We start from the raw sequence: 18,958 nt of genomic DNA, 5'->3' as shown, positions 1-18,958 counted from the left end.
TTGTCTGTATTGTGCTTGTGATATGTTGTAAAATGTTGTATGTCTGTTAATGTTTCCCTCCTTTTATCCTTAAAATAAAAAAAAATAAAAAAAAAGATTGTATTTTTAAAAATCATCTCCACACTATTGAATATGAAACCTCTGTCAGCTAAAATGCTGTTGACCAAATCTAACAGTGCTTTTTATGAAAATTTCTAACCACTAGCTAAAACACAGTTTCAACTCATTTCATTACTCACAATGTTCAAGAATTGTAAACTCCTCATTGTACAGATATTAGGAATTGACGCACTATTTAAACAATTCCTAAGGCTGCTCAGAAGGAAAAGGCAGTCTTCAGATGACTCCAGTGACTTACCTGCCTCCTTTTTATTATCTATCACCTTAAATTACAAAAAAATATGACAATGTGAAATTGTTTCAAGACAGATTTCCTCAGTAATAGTTTTCAGGATGTCATTATTTTTATATGTAAAAATATTACCATGAAGGAAAACATAACAACATGGTGAACTAGAACTTCAGCCTGAGCACTGATTATTTTCTTGCTGTTGAGAAAAATTCCTAGTACTCACAATTTAAAGGAGGAGAGGTTTATTTGGGTTCACAGCTTTCAGTCCATACTCCACTGACCCTGAGGCAGAAATAGTAAGGCAGAAGGGCATAGGAAAGGGAAACTGCTCGTATCATGGCGACCAGGAAGCAGAGAGAAGGGAGGAGCCAGGCAGGAGAGGCACTCTTCCAAGTCATTCCCCCACTGAGCCTGCCTCTACCCAGCCCTACTTCTTAACAATAGGTCAGCTATCCAAGATCCAGTCACCTTCCAAACATGTCTACCCTTTGGTAGACACCTCATCTTGAAACCATAACAATGAGTAAACACCAGCATCTGATATTTTAACAGAGATACTGGGCTTATCAGTCATTTGTGAAGTCATAATGGTTTGGAACACCAGTTATACTGCAGTATTCCTAAACAGTAACGGCTGCTTAACCTCCACAAGCTTCATTTAAAAACAAGAGTATAATAATCACTTGCATAAGATTAATACAGGGATAAAATTGGTAAATCCATGAAAAGTGCTTAACATAGTAGCCAGGAGATAGTGGATACTTCAGACATTGTAGCTATTATATTTTTCCTGTCCAGTGCAGACCCCGTAAGTTGTTTTATTCCTACTTATATTCAGTTTACCCCAATAACTTTTTGTGGAATAGGTCAAAGCATAATTCACAGCAGGCTCAGTGGGGAAGGTGGGGAAGGTGGGCACTTTCCCCACTGCTTGTGTGGAAACATCATCCTTTGTAGGTTGCACCTGTGAAATCAAAGGTGAGGGAAGGTGATCTGCCTCATCTGCCATCTCCATCCTGCCTGTGGCTACTGACAAACATCCTGGGCTGTCAGAGGTGGAGAGGCTGAAGTGGCTCAGGTGGTGCAGCACAAGTCCAAGCCGCAGGAATGCTGGCAGTGCAGCATTACCAAGAAAAGGGCGTGCTTACTTGTTATGGTAAAATATTTCCATAATCATTTCTATTTTACATTTATAAGGCAAAAAGATTCTAAAACGATAGTTAAAGTGAGTTGAAGACATACGTGGCATTTCTGAACATATTATATGAAGATTAATCTACAAAAATAGGTGACTTGGTACATTTTCCCCCATTTTCTTTGTCTTTCTTTTTAAACACTTGGAATGGGAACCATAGTAACTATGAGTAATCAATCAGGTAATGCTTAATAGTATAATAAAATATCAGAATTTTAAGCCAAGTGGTAAATGTCACTGATTTCATTTGGACATTATCTATTGCCTTTACTGTTTTTCCTATTCTTATTCTAGTTAATTTAAAGCCTTTGAAGTGTAATCACAGCTTTATTTGATAAGAAGACCCAGAAGAACATTATAACCAATTGAATATTGATCCACGAAGTTGGGATCCAAGAAATAGTTTACTCATGTGTGTACATTATTCCTTCAGCATAACCCCCACAAAAAACACTACTATACCTGAAAGATTAAAAGAGAATATGTACAGATTTAAACTATAACTGTGATTGCCTAAAAGTATAAAGTAAAAGCTCATTCTAAATGGGGATTTTCCTTCAATGTATTGCGTACACTCAATTTGTTGAACTGAATGCACAATGACATTGATCAGACTCTCTCACCTAAACGTACTGTGGCATTACACAGTGCTTGTAACTACTACTTTACAATTTAGTATTGTGCTTTTAGCCAACATAACATTATTTTCTTACTAATTTTGAAAATCTTCAGTTGACTTGATTGAGGTACTAATGGTCTTCCCTGACGCTGATGCAAACGCTTTGTAATGACATGAAAGAGACTAGCCTTTACATAATATACTTCTGCTCAGAGGTTGCCTACTTCAAAACTAATGAGACCATACCACGAAATTCTAGACAAATTATTAGTTTCTAAACACATTTGCACAACAGGATCACAGGTCCTCGTCAGAGTATCCAGCACTACATCCAATTTGCAAGCACACAGCCTCACAGCAGACACATTGGGAAGATGCCTGTGGTTACATCAGAGAACACTCTGTGGTTGGTGTTCTTGAGCGAGATGGCGAAAAGTCATTAGGTTGCATAACTGAGAAAACATACCTTTATCTGTTGTGCTAATAAGGAACAGATTTTCCACAGAAATTCACTTCATAGATGAAGCAATCTTTTCCTTGATGAGGCCAAGAGAAGAAATTATCAGGAAAACAACTGCGTAACATTTAAGAGTCTTTCTTACATATCCGAAAAAATTCCCATTGATTTTACTGGAATTGTAGGAATATTATAGATTTCAGAAAATGAAATTCAAAAATGATTTGATTGGGTAAGTTTGAAGTAGGCCCCAAAATCCTTTCATCTAAACTAGCATTTTGTCCTATTACCTTCTCTTTTCTTTTGACTACTAATATACTGTCATGATAATCGGTATCACAAGAAATATATAAAACTCGGGGCTGGGGATTTAGCTCAGTGGCACAGTGCCTGCCTGGCAAGCGCAAGGTCTGAGTTCAATTCCCAGTACCGGAGAAAAACAAAAACAAAAACAAAAACAAACAAACAAAAAAAGAAATATATAAAACTCTTAAAAGTGACTCAGTAGAAAACTTCATAAGCCGAGTGTCAGAGTTTGGAGAGTGTTTTAGAAGTCACAGCTTGAGAAAATCATTATGGTTCATTTGTAGGTGCAAGCAACAATGTTCCAACTTTTAGCAACAATGGAACAAAAATGAAATCCCTGGCATATAAGACAACTGTACCTCAAGGCTTATGACTGTTAATGGTGATATGTCAACTTACTGATTTAAGAAATGCCTAGCAGATTAGTAGAGCACGCTTTTGTGTAGGTCACAGAGGAGTGACCCAGGGTACTATATATAGTCACTGGCCCCTCATTTCTGGCACAATTGCCCTGCTCTGCTTTCCAGCCACCATGAACTAAGCATCTTTGCTCTAAAATGGCCTTCTACCACGTTTTTACCTTGAAGCTAGCCTAAAACTGTGAGCCAAATTAAACTTTTCCTCCTTTAAGCTACAAGTGTCAGGTATTGGTCCTAGGAACAAGAAAGCTAACTAATAGAATGCCCAAGCACTGCAAAATAGAAGGGTATAGCTATGCATCATGTTCTTCTCTGCTGTACCTTCAAGTTAAGAAAGACAATATGTTCACTCTTGGAAGATTCACCTACCCTCCAGGTTTATGTACTAATCTAGTTGCATTTACATAAGTGAATGTAATTAAGGCCAGGCTTTTTTACATTGGAACAAATAAATGAAATTAAATACTAACAATCTAGCACATTACCATACTGCGCATATTATATTTAAAAGAACACAAACAGGAAAAAATGATTTGAAGTTAACACTCTTAATGAAGAGTTATTTTTCAGATTCAATTATACTGTACAAATAAAAGCAACTGAAATTGGATAAAACTAATTTCCTCTACAATGTACCATCAAATTTTCAACACCTTGCTTTTTCATCTGATGAATAAAAATACCTTTGCTTCCATTTATGCATTTAAATGTACACGCATAATACCTATTTCATGGAAGGTTATGAAAAAACCCTACAATTACTGGAATAGATAAACATTGTTAAAGTAGTGCCTTAAATCAGAAAAACTGATATGTACAGACAGTCTTATACATGATCAGTCTAAATTAAGAGGAAATAAAAACCTGAATAGTGGTTTCCAATTTGAAAACTATTTAATGGCTGAAAAAGATCAGGTCAGCCAATTATTTTCTCTTTTCTCTCACTACTAACTGAGAAAACACAGGAAAATTATTAAGGAAATGGTTTGTCCTTTTCATTGTTAGGGCTGCAGTATGACGATTATGCACAGCAAAGTTGAACATTATGCCACAGTTAGGAATGGTGGGCTTTTCGGACACTGGCCGTCTTGCTTATTCCCCTTAACAGCCAGCTAACATAAAAAGAAAGCCAGTCCTCTATTGGTTTTGTATGCATGTTCAGAGTTGTACATCACATTATACACATCTTCTATCAAGGCAACTAATTGTATTACACAAGCTGCAGCTAGTTGGGTGGATTATGTTTGACATTAAACCTAGAAGTTAATAAAATATTCCTTCTTTCTCTTCAAATTTTAGAGTTATGCCTGAGAGGAAGCTATATGGAAAAATACATTATTGTTTGAAGCAGTTTCTTTTTTGTCCATAGAAAACATCACTGAGATCATGAAAGAAATTGTGCAATATTCTATGGGGAAATGAGCGCTGGACCAGGGAAGGCCAGAACTTCATTTCTAGCTCTGGCGTTTACTCAGTGTTTACAATTAGGTAAGTAATTTAAGCTGTCTGATTTTCAGTTTTCTCATTTGGAAAATGAAGGCACTGAAGCAGAATACTTTTGTATACTTGTCTAGTTTAAAACTAAGATTAATTTCTCTTCAGATATGAGAACGGCATGGATCTTGCATAAAGATCATTGTTTTTTAACTTGACTGCTCTTTTCATCACTGCAGACTCAGATATTCCCTGTCCCTGGGAGGCAGCCCAGAACAAGCAAAGAAAAGTTCCTATGTGTAGAGCCCAGGCACTTGTATGTCTTAAAAGTTCCCTGGTTAATTTCAATACACCATCAGGTAGAAAGTTCCAACTTCATGGCCTATTTTAACTACTGCACTGGGCAGTGTGACATATAAGTAAGAAAATAAAGAACTTTATTTTCTCACATTTGGTTATTCAGTCCTAATTTATTCATTAAACAATTATTAATTTATTAGATGTTATTCAATATGCTAGATATCAAGGATACAAGGTTAAATAGTAAGCGAATCATAACGTCAACCATCAAGAAATTTCACCATGTATTATTTATTTTGTAAACAATTAATGTACCCATTACACAGGTAGCAGTTCTGGTAGAGCCCAGCATGGATAGCTAGATGATAATGCGTCTAGAAATTACAACACGTCAGATGCTAAAATAGCAATACACCTCATCTCACCCTATGTCTGATTATTTTTCTTAATTCAGAGGTAATTTCTTTCAAGTAGGCTTTATTTCAATAAATAGGATTAGCTTGTGCTATTTTAATAAAGTGCTATATAAAGTACAATTAAGCAAATGGTTACTGTTTGATTTTTAAAAGCAGACAGTATATTGGAGAAGAAAGTTTTAAACTGGATGGACAATGGAATTTTTTATTTCTTCCTATAAAATTCAAGTAATGGTGTTTAAAACAAGTCCACAACAGCCATTTAAAATGTAGTTTTTTCATTACAAGCATGAGTAGTCGGACACATGTACTGTGTACATTTCACAGTGAATTTAGTGTCGTATTCTTGACTTTTCAGCCTTTGTGTTTGCTGTACCTTCTCTTACTCACTTTCTTGATTGCTGCCTTTTCACTCACAGCGCTGAAATAACCAATTGCTAATGACCACGCTAAAGAGAAAGCTACTTTCTTGTGATAAAGTGCTTTATTCAAATGGCTTAATGATTTTTATTTGATGTAGGTTACAACATTTAAACTGGGCTTCTTTACTCCCTGCACTCCTGTTGAAAATGACTCACTGAAGTTCTAGTCTGCCCAGTTGGTTCAGTAAAGTATAAAGGTTTTAAAGTCTCATGTGATCATTTAATGTCATTTTTCCTATATCCTGGCAGACTGTTACTCTAAATCAATTATGTCTACATAGCATTTAATTTTCACTCAATGTTTCCTTTTAAAATAAAAACATGTTTGAGACATTTTGTGTGAAAGAAAACATGACTGGGCCAAGGATGTAGCACAGTAGCATAGAGCCTGCCTGGCAAGTATGAGGTTCTGAGTTCGATTCCCTGTACCAAAAAAAAAAAAAAGAAAACATAACAAAACTAAAAAAGGCCATTTTCTAGAAAAACAATATGTCAAAAATGTTAATAACATTATATTTAGCCAGTATTGCTGATTTTCTTTCTACTTTTCTATATTTTTAAAAGATTTTATGACATATACATATTATATATCTATCTTATTCTTTAAATATAAATATTCCATATTTTCTTAAAGATTATAGGGATGTCAAGAAGAGATTAGGTATCTAAGGAGAAAAAGTTTCGAAAAATTTATAATAATTTATTTTAAAAGACTTTTTTAGATATTGCATACATGATAAATTAAAATCAAATGATTATCGTAAGTGATAAATGACTTTGTATTGTAGAACTCACCAAAAATATTGATAAAAAGCAGGCCATCTGGAGCTAGTTGAGTGCCGGCTTCCAAAAGATCAAAAACATAAGTAATTTTCCCTGACTTCAAAGACCTGGCAATTGATTTGAAGATATGAAAGGATGGTAAAACCCACAAACTTTTCACATGTGACATAGTCTAAAGCATATGGGTACGTTGTAGATAGCAAGTCAGTGGCGAGTTAGTCCCGACAAGCTGAATGGACCAGGAGACCCCTATATTAAGTCTTGAAGGCCAGGTGTGGTTACAGACGCCTGTCATCCCAGCACTCAGGGGGCTGAGGCTGGCGGATCATTGCGAGTTTGAGACCAGCCTGGGCTACAAAGTGAATTCAAGGCTAGCCTGAACTGCATAGCGAGACCCTGTCTCAAAAAAAAAAAAAAAGTCTTGAAGAATATCTAGGGTCGGAAGAAGGAAAAGGCAACGGTAAAGCTCAGCAGATAAAGCTGATAAAGACACAAGTGAGCCAATGAGAAGAACTGGGAAATAAGTTTGACTATGTAGGGAAATATCTATTGAGGGCCTTTCTAGGTTTCTAATTAAAGGCAAAGTGCACAGTGTAAATAATATGTTCTTCCAATCACTGCAAAATGGAAGATGCACCAACAGAATGTTTAACAGCATCTGGTACACGGATGGCGGGTGCTAAAAAGTCATAAATATTATTGGTTGATGTGAAGTGAAGAATTAAGAGGAGATCATGAGGCTTGATATGAGAAGGGGACCTTGAGGGCAGGAGGAGTCAGGGGAGACTGACTCATTCATTGCACTATGGGCGATCAGGAACTTCTTTTGTTTTTAAATAACTTCAACCTTACAGAAAGAATGGTTAGGTAAGGATAAAGATTTCCTGTATGTGCTTTACCTGGATTCCCTTATGTGGTTCCCCTGGATACATGCTGTGAAGTGAGATAATATCAAAGAGAACCATATTTACTGTTTTCTCATGGTCTGCAAGATAGCTCAGTGGAGGCTGTGGTGATAAAAAGAAGGCTAGCGCAGAACTTAGGCAGTAGACAAGCCAAAATATCTGTGGGTGTCAATGGCCACAGCATCTGAGCAGCACAGATGACTGCAGAGGCCTTCTGAAGAAGAAACAACAGGATGCAGTGGTGGCTACAGTTGGAGGAAGCGTAACTCGGGACACGTGTAAGATTACAAAGGTTCAAGGATGGAAGGTGCCACCGAGGGAGTGAACGGCTGGACACTAGCAGCAGGAACTGTGGCCGCAGCAGCACCTCTCACCTTTGCATCCCCTACCCGCTCCTTTCTCCCAGGCTTTCCCACCCTTCTTTTCCCACATTCTTCCTCACCTGTCAGATGCTGCACCTGCCTCTGCTACTCACCTTGCCACATTCTTGCCCTTCTTCCAGATCTTATCCCAGTTTGGCTTTCAAAATGGCCACAAAATGAAAAAAAAAAAAAAAGGCTTATAAATTGCATGATGAGTACACATGAAGTAAAACACTGCATGGTGTAGTAAAAATATATCCATTCTGTGTAGCCACAGTGAAGAATTCCAACTCCATTTGGAGGGTGAAAAAAGTACAAAACAATGACTATATTCTGTTCAAAGTCCCCTGTAAGATCTTCTTTCCTTGTGCTCTCCAACTTTGCCATGTACCAGGATCACCCAGAGGGCTGGCTAAACAACTGTGTGCCCTGACCCACAGTCGCAGACTAGGGAGGTGAGGAGTGGCGCCCACAGGTTTGTTTCCAGTGAAGCTCACGAAGGTGCGGAGATGGCACACTGACAGCCAGAGCCCTGGCGCACTAGCGAAGATGATCTGCTCATTCTGCCTCAGGAGGAAGGAAGGAAGGCAGAGAATAGCATCCTGGATACAAAGAGAAGTTTTCTCTTTTAATTTTACCCACTTGTCTTCTGAGTTCACACAAAAGAATTTACATTAAAGGGGTGCAAACAGAAGAACTCAGTTTTTGTGAGTGCTACTGAGGTTCCCTAGTATACTGCCCCCGGAGTTTGGCAAAATCAATTACAAATATACTTGTAACTTGGCAATTTTTATGGATAGGATACAGTACTATTTTATAAAAGAGAATTATATTTAGTTGTTATACATTAACATTTTCTATGTTTCATTCCACTTTTTTGGAGAGGATACTACAACAATTACTTCCTGTATTAATTACTTTCCTACTACTGGGACAAAATTCTGAACACCTACAATTTAAAGGAAAATGTTTGCCCACAATTTCCAGTGGGTGTGATCTGAAGTCAACTGGCCCCATGGCAGAAACAACATAGTTGAAGGGTCTGACAGAAGACAGCTGCTCATCACATGGCAGCTAGGAAGCAGAGAGAAGAAGGAAAGGCAGGGGACTAGAATATACATTCCACAGGGGCTGGGGATTTAGCTCAGCGGCACAGCGCCTGCCTGGCAAGCACAAGGTCATGAGTTCGATTCCCAGTTCTGGGAAAAAACAAAAAACAAAAAGAAAACCTTCCACATCACACCCCCACCTCCAAGAAGGCCTCACCCACAAGCAGCATATTCAGCTACTGAGCTCCTCAGTGAATGAAACCATTGAAGAATATATTGCCACCACATCCAACCACCTTCCAAATGCACGAGATTTCAGAGGGAAATTTTAGATCTGAACCATACTACTTATTCAAAGACTGCATCAATTTATTGATTTACAATTTTGAACTGAGTTTAACTATGGTCTAAATAAAGTAGACTCCCTATGCATATCACCATAAAGTCTCAAAGGCATATTTACAAAGTACCTTCATCCCTGTAAAGGCAAATCTAGAGCTTTTCTATGATAACTCATATTGAAAAATACAGGTTTATCAGCGATCTTAACAGACATTGACAAAACCTATGTAGCCATGTTTTCTATCTGATGGTTGACATGCTATTGACTTACAGGAGAGTTGTATATGATAAAATTAACAATAGGCCATTCAAACCAAGTCTTATTCTGAAATGATATGTACTTTGAATCATGCATAAACCTCTATTTCACCAATGGTCCCTAAATAAAAATTATTAATTACTTCACTACTTACTCAAAATAAAATCTCTCTTCATATTTGGCTATTTTATAACACAAGAATGACATCAATCTTAGGGAAAGGGAAGAATTGCCTTTCATTTTTATTTTTTCTCCTTAAATAGTGACAATTTTTCATTATGCAAAATACCCTTTGCAATTAATAGACAGTTAGCGCTGAAATTGAATTTGCAAGTTTATTGGTTGTATATTTTAATTATTGGAAGCATCACTTTGTTCACATACATTCATGAACAAATAGGATAGCATAATTATAATTTTAATTGGACATTGGTAATTCCTTCCAATGATCTCTTTTTTCAGCCTTATTCCTAATGGGTTATATAAATATGCTGGAATCATAGCCTTCCTTTTAGCTCTGAGCCTCACTGCATGATCTCTTAAGGACAGATTGTAGCCAGTGTTCAGTTGTAGGGAAAGAGTACTAAGCTTGAATAGTGATTTTCCTACCCTTTAGTTTTGTGATCTTAGACAATTCCTTGCTTATTTCACACCATCAGTTTCCACTGTGAAACAGTAGGATTGAGTTAGGTAATATTGGGACTTGTTTAAACTTCCAATATGAAGACAGAACAGGTTTGCTAAGGCTATTATTTCTCCAGTCATGCTATAGAGGTCTTCACCCATAAATGAAAGTTATCCCTAGGCAAGAATTAGAAAAAAAAAAAAACTGATTAAAAATAAATCGAGAGTTTTAGGCCATTCTTTAAGGATGTGTGGGCACACACGGATCAGGGAAGCATACATTAAGTTTTTTAGAGGGCAAAGTATGTTGGTAAATGTTTAACAATTGGTGTTTTAAAAAGATAAGTCCTGGGTAGTAATATTTGTCAATTTCCATGGATATATACTGAATACCAGTTGTCCATATGACATCACTTAGTCCTGAACACAAGATTAGGTTGAGATCATGTGAAGAATTGATGCTCCAGGATAAATGCCAGCTCCAGGTCCTGGGGCACTGGACACAGTCAATACATGGGGGTTAGAGACTTAATTCCAGCAACCTCTAACTTTGTGTGAGATTTCAGTCATTATTTGATTTGTAGCGGATCTATTTTCTTATTTATCAAATGAGAGAAATCAGGTATTCTATCTTCTATGGCTAAAATAGCATATCAGTTATAAAAGCACTATGAAAACCTTAAACTCTTTGCCAAATTAAATTTTAACTACTGTAACTTTTCTTACAAGGAAAAAGTCCATAATCAATTCAATCACTTAATAATAACTTTCAGCAAACTAAATTTATCAACTGTATTTACTAGGGATTTTCTCATTGCAATCAACAGAAATCCATTCAAACTAACTCAAGCAGACCTATCAAAGGCAAATTAGGCAGTCTGTGTTATTTGAAAACTTCAAGGAAGCGTGGGTTTGGATCGATCTTATTTCCTCTGAACATTTGGCTTCTCTATCTCAGTCTCTCTCTGGTCTTCTTTTTATCCTTATACATTAGATTTTGCTGATAAATGACTTATCTTTAAGCTCCTCAGCTCCTCCTCATCATTACTAATTTGAAGACTTATGCTTTGAGTAATTCAAACAAGAAAGAGAGAGATGGGATAAAAAAAAAAGGGGACAGAATTGAGAGGGAAGCTGATTCGGGTGTTTGCCTACTCAATACATACAATGAATTTGGGAAGGAGTATACCTGTCACACAAGTTTGGCCAGGGATGAGATTGCTGTGAGTCAAAGAGCTGTCTTATATGGCTATAACAACCATAGAAGTAACACACTGAATCCTTTTAGTGAAAGTGTTAGAAGAAAAGCATCATTATTCTTTGACTGATATTTGTACACTACCATGAAGCCATTGGTGCTTCTTTGAGGCCAAGAGCTGTATGTTAGTAGTGGGATAGGCAGAGAAATGCCTAATTAGCACCAGCTTTTTCTAGTGGCCATATTATGGTCCATATAATTTAGTTGAGGAATAATTGTTAATTTAAATCCCCATTACTATATTAATTCATTAATTAAATAGTACACATTAACTCAGAAATCATACCAGTTGTAGGACTGACAGGGAACCAATTTTTAAATTTTATACCTGAGAGAAGTCAAACGCTGTAGCTCAAACAGTTTGGAAAGTCTATATGGATATGAAACATTTTCATGAGTCAGAGATGTGTCAAGCTCCAGATTCATGACAAGTGGTGTCATCTGAAATAATAGGATCTTAAGTCTTAAGACTTACTACTCAGCACTTTAAACTACAACCAGCTGAAACACAGGCCACCTACAGACAAAACTGAACTGAAGTGAGGTGACAAGAGCTGTCAAATGGTTGAAAAATGTCCACCTGCACCAGTGACAGTTTTGGCAGTATTCAATAAGAGAGACAACAGAGGGGTGAAGAAACAAACAAGAAAGAAAAAAAAGACAAGAGAGACATTCTCTGCTAACTCACTGAGCAAAACTTACATCAACAGATTTCTGCAAAGGGCATTCTGTCCAGCAGACTGGAGTAGCAGGCACTATATGATATAATTGTCATTAAAAAACATTCCTTCCTATAGTTCAGTACCATGTCACAATTCACAGAGGTTAAATATTAAGGACTTTGACAAGTGACAAATTTGCTCTGGTATAAAAATATATAAATGGATTGCTTTAGATATAGAGTTGAAATGATAGGTCAGTCTGAAATGGGTGAAGGACACTATTATTAATTCCAGGTATTATCTTGTAACAGTGAGGCCACAAAGGAGATTCAATGAAGCAGATAATTTTACATTCACAGCTTCAGTTCTATGTATTATTGCCAGTGCTCTGTATTCACATTTATTGAACACAATTACAAAGCACCATAAAAATGTTGATTGTTACTGTCAAGATTATGTCAGAGGGTTATCATAGTTTCTTTTAGTTCAACTATAGTTCCTTTAAGGCTTATTGTACGATTAAATTTGAAAGGAAGAAAAGGGGACAAAATCATTGTGTTGTATATTAGGACCATTTACAAGGCAGATACTCAACAATAGTTTGATTTCTACACTGAGAAGTACAATTGAAAAGCCCTTATAGAGGGGTCCTCTTTCTTGCTATTAGCGTGTTTTTCTCCTCTTACTATTTATGATTTATTCTCACCCCAGTTCTATCAGAAAATTGGCCTTGTGCTCAGTGACTCAACAGAAGGATCTGGCAGGGCATAAAACAGAAATTCAATGCAATTCACTCTTTTTTGTGTTTCCAATCCTCAGGCCCTTAAGGAAATTGAGAGCACTTACAGAAGTGCCAAGAGAAACAGAATCAGGATACAGGGCAAACATACCGGGAGAAAACCACGATGAAGAGAAGCACTACACTTCCAATGAGAACAAAAGCAGTTTTCCGGGGTAGGTGGAAAGGTGTGTGTGAGAAAAGAGTGCAGATGTTTGGAGGTCTGTGCAGATGTCCTGGCAGCCGTCTAAGGATGGAAAATAGCTGCAAGGTGCACCTAGGCATATGAAGACCCAGGCAAAATACCAGGGAAAGGTTCTATCTCCCCAGGATATAAAATAAACAGCAAAGAGTTACTGGTGACTACGGCAATGGTCATCTCAGTTATAACCTCTATGAGAAAATAACTCCAAAAGAAATTATGGGCGATGAAAGAATATTAAAAACTGAGAATAAGACGTGGAAGAGTCACGTACATGCTTGAAACAAAACTTAACCTCATTTGACCCAGCTATTACCCTTATAGATATCTTCCCAAAGAAGTTAAATACATCTATTATAGTGATACATGCATACCCATGTTTATAGTTGCATAATTCATAATAGCTAAATCTTAGAAATAGCCTACACATCCATCAACAGATGAATGGATAAGAAATGGTGGTATTTCCACACAGTGGAGTACTATTCTGTCATAAAGAAGTCATTTGTCTCCAGTCATTTGTCAGAAAATGAATGCAGCTTGAGACCATAATGTTAAGTGAAATAAATCGGACACACAAGTTCTGCGACCTACACAGCCAGTTGTGTCCTGACAGGGGGAGATGGGAGATTAAGAAAAAACTAGACACATATTGAAAGGAAAGCTAGGACCGAGCGAGACCTGACCTCTCTGATGGAGAGGTAGGGACAACCCAGCATGGTCTGCCTCTTTATTTATACACAGTAAAAAGGTGGGGGGAGTGTTTGACAGGGCTGAAAGTGCAAGGCCTCAGTATTTTGCTGAGAACACTGAAAATGAAACATTCTCAGAGTTATCTGTGCTGTAGTTAACAGGAAAGAACATCAAGGACAGACACCTACCAGACCGGCTCTGCTCTAGTCCCAGCAACTTGTTCACATGGCTCGCCTCGGGCATTCCGTGTTCTTGGGGCTGACCTTGCTCTAGCCCTGAAGGTGTGGTTGATCTCCATCTCAGCCCTGTGTCAGCTGCTTACCAGACATAAGCTTAAACATCACATGGTTTCTCTTACATGAGAAATGCAAAATATAAACAAAGAGTAAAATAAAAGATAGATAAAAGGAAAAAGATGATAGATCTTTCTTTAATGCGAAGGAGATGAAGAGATGGAGGGACAGGGGATGAAAAAAGGAATTAAGAGGTGTTATGCATTACATACCACCAAAAAAGTACAACTCAGTTATAGAAAATTGAGGAAATACTATTTCTTGCCCATCCAAGATTATGGGATTTGATTTAAATCTGCTTTTTAATCTGTGTTCCTACTACATGCCTGAAAGCTGCAATTATATTCTGCCTTTAAAATTTTTAAAAGAAATAAAAAACATACTTATAAAATGATAATATTGTTTAGATTCCAGGGGAGTTGCAAATATCAGGCAAATCCAATAAATAGTGAGATTCTTATAAAGCTGTTGTTATTCAAAAGATCAATACATTTGATTAGCTACGTGAAAACACGTATCAGGACACTACACAAGCTAAAACACTGACACAAAATATAAACATTATGATTTAGGAATGCATGAAAAAGTAATATCAGTATAATGAGGAGGAATTGCTAAACATTAAGAAGTGTACTCTAAATAACCAATACACAAATATTTCCAGATTAGCTAAAAAAGAGAGCAAAGGAGAGACAAGAATAATTACAATTAAACCAATAAAGGCTTTTGGATTCATGTCATTGGACAGGAGTTATAAAGAGGTAAACTACTGCAAAATCATCCGTCACTTTTCGAAAGTGCGAACATTATAAAGTGTTTTTACATACAAGATCTACTGAAATGTTCATCATTTGATGAAGTATAGAGGGGTAGCCATATAAATAATGGGTATGATTTCAGGTGTAAGTCATGCCATGAGGAAGAGTAACTGAGGACTGAAGGATCGTGTGCACCTGCCTGGCATTGCGTTTCTAGGGAGGTGTCTGCGAAAAAAGGCCTCTGGCGCAAAGATCTGAGTGGACTGAGTGATCGGCCAAGCAAAGACACAGCAAGAATCTTTCGGAAAGGAAGCAGTCTGTGATCAGCGGTTTCACAGAAGGTGAGTCTGCATAGTTGAAATGACCACATGAGGCATAGTAGTCTCCTTTCTGCATTCTTGTCATTGTTTTAGAAAATGATCAAAAATATTATGTGCTTGTACATTCTGCCAAAATGAAACCCATTAATCTGTAAAACCAATAAAAATGGAAATTAAAAAATTATATCAAAAACCAAAACAAAACAAGACAAAAAAGCAAATGAGCAGCAATCCCCAGAGAGCCGCCAGGAAAAGCACTGTAGGTAACACTCAGGAGTTTGAATTTTAATCCGAGTGAGACAATGTGTCACTGAACAGCCCAAGGAGGAGACAATCTGAATTATTTTTATGTGACTGGGGCTACAGTATGGACAAACTAGTGCAGGACGGCCAGACTGGGAGTGAGGAGCTCACCACATCGGTACAGCTGAGAGAGGTAATGGTGGCTTGAAGTGGGAGCAGCAGTGGAGCTGGTGAACCGCGGTTGGAGTCGTGATATACTTTGTACTTCAAGCCAATGGGACTTGCTGGCATAATGAATGTGAGAGGTGGGAAAATAGGGAGAGGCAAGGATAGCCCAGGGCCTGAATAAGGATAGGGCAGCTCCTTCTAATGAGAGGGACTTACAGGTTGGAGACAATTTTTCTTGAATGTTCAGCACAGCTGCTATCCTGCCCTCTGCATATTTATCTATGACGTTTAGAGGAACACTCCCAGGATTTTTATTGAATTTAATACAGTGGATACAAAGCATTCAGAGATCCTTCCTTCTCCATATTTATTTGGTCAGGTGATCAGATATGTGAAACTATTGTTTTCAGATTTCTGATTCTTCTCTCAAACACTCTGTAGCTGATGTGCTGACTTCTGCTTGACTTTTGAGGGGCGAAGGATCCCCACGCGTGGCTCTCCTTTGTCTGCTAATGCAGTAACTCAGACGGACTTAATCAGAACCTCCGCGAGAGTTACGTAGTCCCAGGAAAGTAAGATAGCTGTGCAGAAACATAGCTGTGCCTGTTTAAACGTTAAATCATTTCAAGAGTAACTTAGGATTTATATCTGAATTCAGTTTTGTTGTTGTTATTTTGGTTTTTGGGTGTTTTATTTACTTCATGGGATATACTTTAGAAAAACTGTTGAGGGAAATCTAGTGTTCCATTCAGTCAAGTGAGGTGCCTTCAAAAGGAGAGAGTGGGTATATTTCAACATATGTCCCCACCAATTTTTTCTTTAAAATGATTCTTCCTCTGAGAAAAATATATATTTACAGTAATTTTCCCAAGCTCTAGCTATCATCATATTACCTCTACATCTTGCTGTATTCCACAAAATATTTGCCACATTTTCCATATTACCTCTATTGAATGTTTTCTTACAAACAATTTACTTTTAACATTTAGAGAAGCTTGTAAGCAGAACTTTACGTAACTACTCCTAGTGGAAAATCAGAAAATTACTTAAGATAGGAGGTAATGACATAAATACAATCACAATGGTGAATCCAGCTCCCTGTGGTGGTCTTTTCTCTGAGCAGAGTGATTCTAAAAAGGCCCTGCTCTTTTCTGTTCACTGTGAAAGTTTCTCCTAACTAGTGTTTGCTCCCGTGAGCCTACAAGCATCATTTTAAATTAAATGAGGTAAAATATTTCAAAGCTAATCAGGCTATCAAACACCACGGTGTGGGATTTCTAACATCAACTTCCAAACTGCTAATGGTCAACATATCAGCACTGGGACACAGACTAGGTTCAGAAACTCTTTCAGTCAGTGAAGAAAAGAAGTTTAGTGAGGAGCTAAATTCACAGCTTCATTACTTTCAAGATGAATTTTAGTGTTGGCGCTGACTGCACTTACTTCACTAGGAAAGTATTTGCCCGGAGTTGTTTGAAATACAGGCTTGAAGACCTCTTTCACACAGAAATAACTGCTCATCCAGCAAAATTTACAAAAGTCTTGTGTAACTCTGTTATTATCTGTTCTAGGGTCGCAAGCTTCGGCACCCTTGTGAGGAGACTGATTTTCTAGAAACATTAATACGTCCACAGTGCCTAAAACACTAGACCATTCTTGATGTTTTGTTGAATGAGTAAAGTATCATATTTTTAGGCATTTGAATAAATTCATGATTAGTCAACTTTGCTTGTGTTCTTTTGTTTACCTGAAATGGAGATTACTTCTTGCGAACACATTGTTCATTCTTATCTGTGCTTTAAAATCCACCTCAGATCACTTGAGCTGTGTAGTCTCTGTGTCCTGAGAATTTTTGCAATGCCTAATGCTTCAATAGATCATTTGACAATTTAATTATCTAGCTTAGCTACTTTTACATTTTTAAACTTTATCAATTAATTTATAATTAATCAACTAATGTCATAGCTGTATAACATCTATAGCACACCTGTACTATACCGCATTAATGTCTTTTTGTCCCAATCATTCCTCAGGTATGAGTTTACAAAGGCATGCGTGTTTCACTTTCGACACATGAAAGAATCCAAAGACAGGTGGAGCAATCGTATCTCACTTGGAATGGGAAATGGTGGGCTAAATATGCAATAAAAACTCTTACAATCTAGAGCACCTGGAAATGCTAGATTAAAAATATTTTTTTAGAATTCATGTCTGAGCTAGAAGGAAAGAAAAATATTTAAAAATGAGAAATGGGGAGTAGGCATAAAGAAGCAGTGGGCCGGGCATTGTGGCACACGCCTATAAATTCCAGCACTTGGGAGGCTGAAGCAGGAGGATTATTGAAAGTTTGAGACCAGCCTGGGCTACAAAGTGAGCTCAAGGCCAGCTTGAACTGCATAGCAAGACCCTGTCTCAAAAAAAAAAAAAAAAAAAAAAGACAAAAAAAAAATAAAGAAGCAGTGTACCTGATCTTGTTATTGAGGACATCAGTGAAATAATGGCAAAATTAATGTGCACCATAAATGCAAACTACATATAGAATTTTCTAGGAACCAAATTTTAAAATAATTAAATTTTTAAATAACATTTGACCCACTATCTCTCGAATAAAATCATTCAACATGTAAAAATTAAAAATTACTGAGCTATTTTACATTCTTTTCTTGGTTCTGTGTTTTCAAAATTGGATTTGGATGTTTTAATCAGAGAACATGTGAATTTCTAAGTATCTGGTAGTAGCCAGATATGATGGTCAGTGCATTCAGATAGCACAGCTTTAGACTTCAAGGCTGGTAGTAGTGTTCCCAATTTGTTTGTCTTCTTCTCTTGCTCTCGTCCTTCTTCAGCTCCCCATCCCTGCCTTCCTCCTCTTCCTTCCTTCCTCTCTCCCTCTTGCTGGCACACACAGATTTTGTGTGTTGCACCTTTTATTATGAATGATTTCTAAAAAATTTCTTGGATCTGCTCTTCTACAGTCCTTTAAGAAAGCTCCTTTTGGCCACAAAAAGCAATACTTTCATCACCAACTAAACACCCTTTCCCCTCATTTAATGACATGGTTTAGAAGAAGTATGCGTGAAAAAACCTGCATTTTAAGAAACTTAATTAAAAAGAGTTCTGAAGGCTGAAAAATAGTCAGCAGCTTCTGTACTAATAATAGTTTTAAACACAGGAACTTGCTCAGAGAAAACAGTGTTAGAGCCCTGAGCGTTAACAGAAGCACTTCCATTGTCACCCTTGTAAATTTTAGATTCACTTGTGCAAATGCTGGTAAATAACTCAGACTTTCAAGGATACATATGTAGGAGCAAAAAGGAAAGTGCAAAATTGGCAGAAAGG

General features: G+C 37.2%; 1 protein-coding gene and 1 long non-coding RNA gene across 4 annotated transcripts in view; one reads left to right on the top strand and one right to left on the bottom strand.

Annotated features, from left to right (window-relative positions):
* Positions 1–18,958, bottom strand: part of Prkg1 (protein kinase, cGMP-dependent, type I) — a 1,159,533-nt gene that overhangs the window by 650,256 nt on the left and 490,319 nt on the right. The gene's annotated exons all lie outside the window — the stretch shown is intronic.
* On the top strand, positions 3,355–17,342 carry LOC102005277. Of its 2 annotated transcripts, none has more exons than XR_001234269.1 (5): positions 3,355–3,529; positions 4,648–4,836; positions 12,984–13,118; positions 15,031–15,229; positions 17,191–17,342. It is a non-coding gene; the product is annotated as an uncharacterized LOC102005277 (long non-coding RNA). The 2 variants fall into 2 exon arrangements; XR_001234268.1 differs by having other exon boundaries at positions 3,366–3,529; positions 4,718–4,836.

This window comes from Chinchilla lanigera, unplaced genomic scaffold (genome assembly GCF_000276665.1).
Source record: "Chinchilla lanigera isolate Chin_1 unplaced genomic scaffold, ChiLan1.0 scaffold00024, whole genome shotgun sequence".
NCBI lineage: Eukaryota > Metazoa > Chordata > Mammalia > Rodentia > Chinchillidae > Chinchilla > Chinchilla lanigera.
The sequence above is the reverse complement of the archived record's forward strand: the minus strand, read 5'-3'. Positions and strand labels throughout refer to the sequence as shown.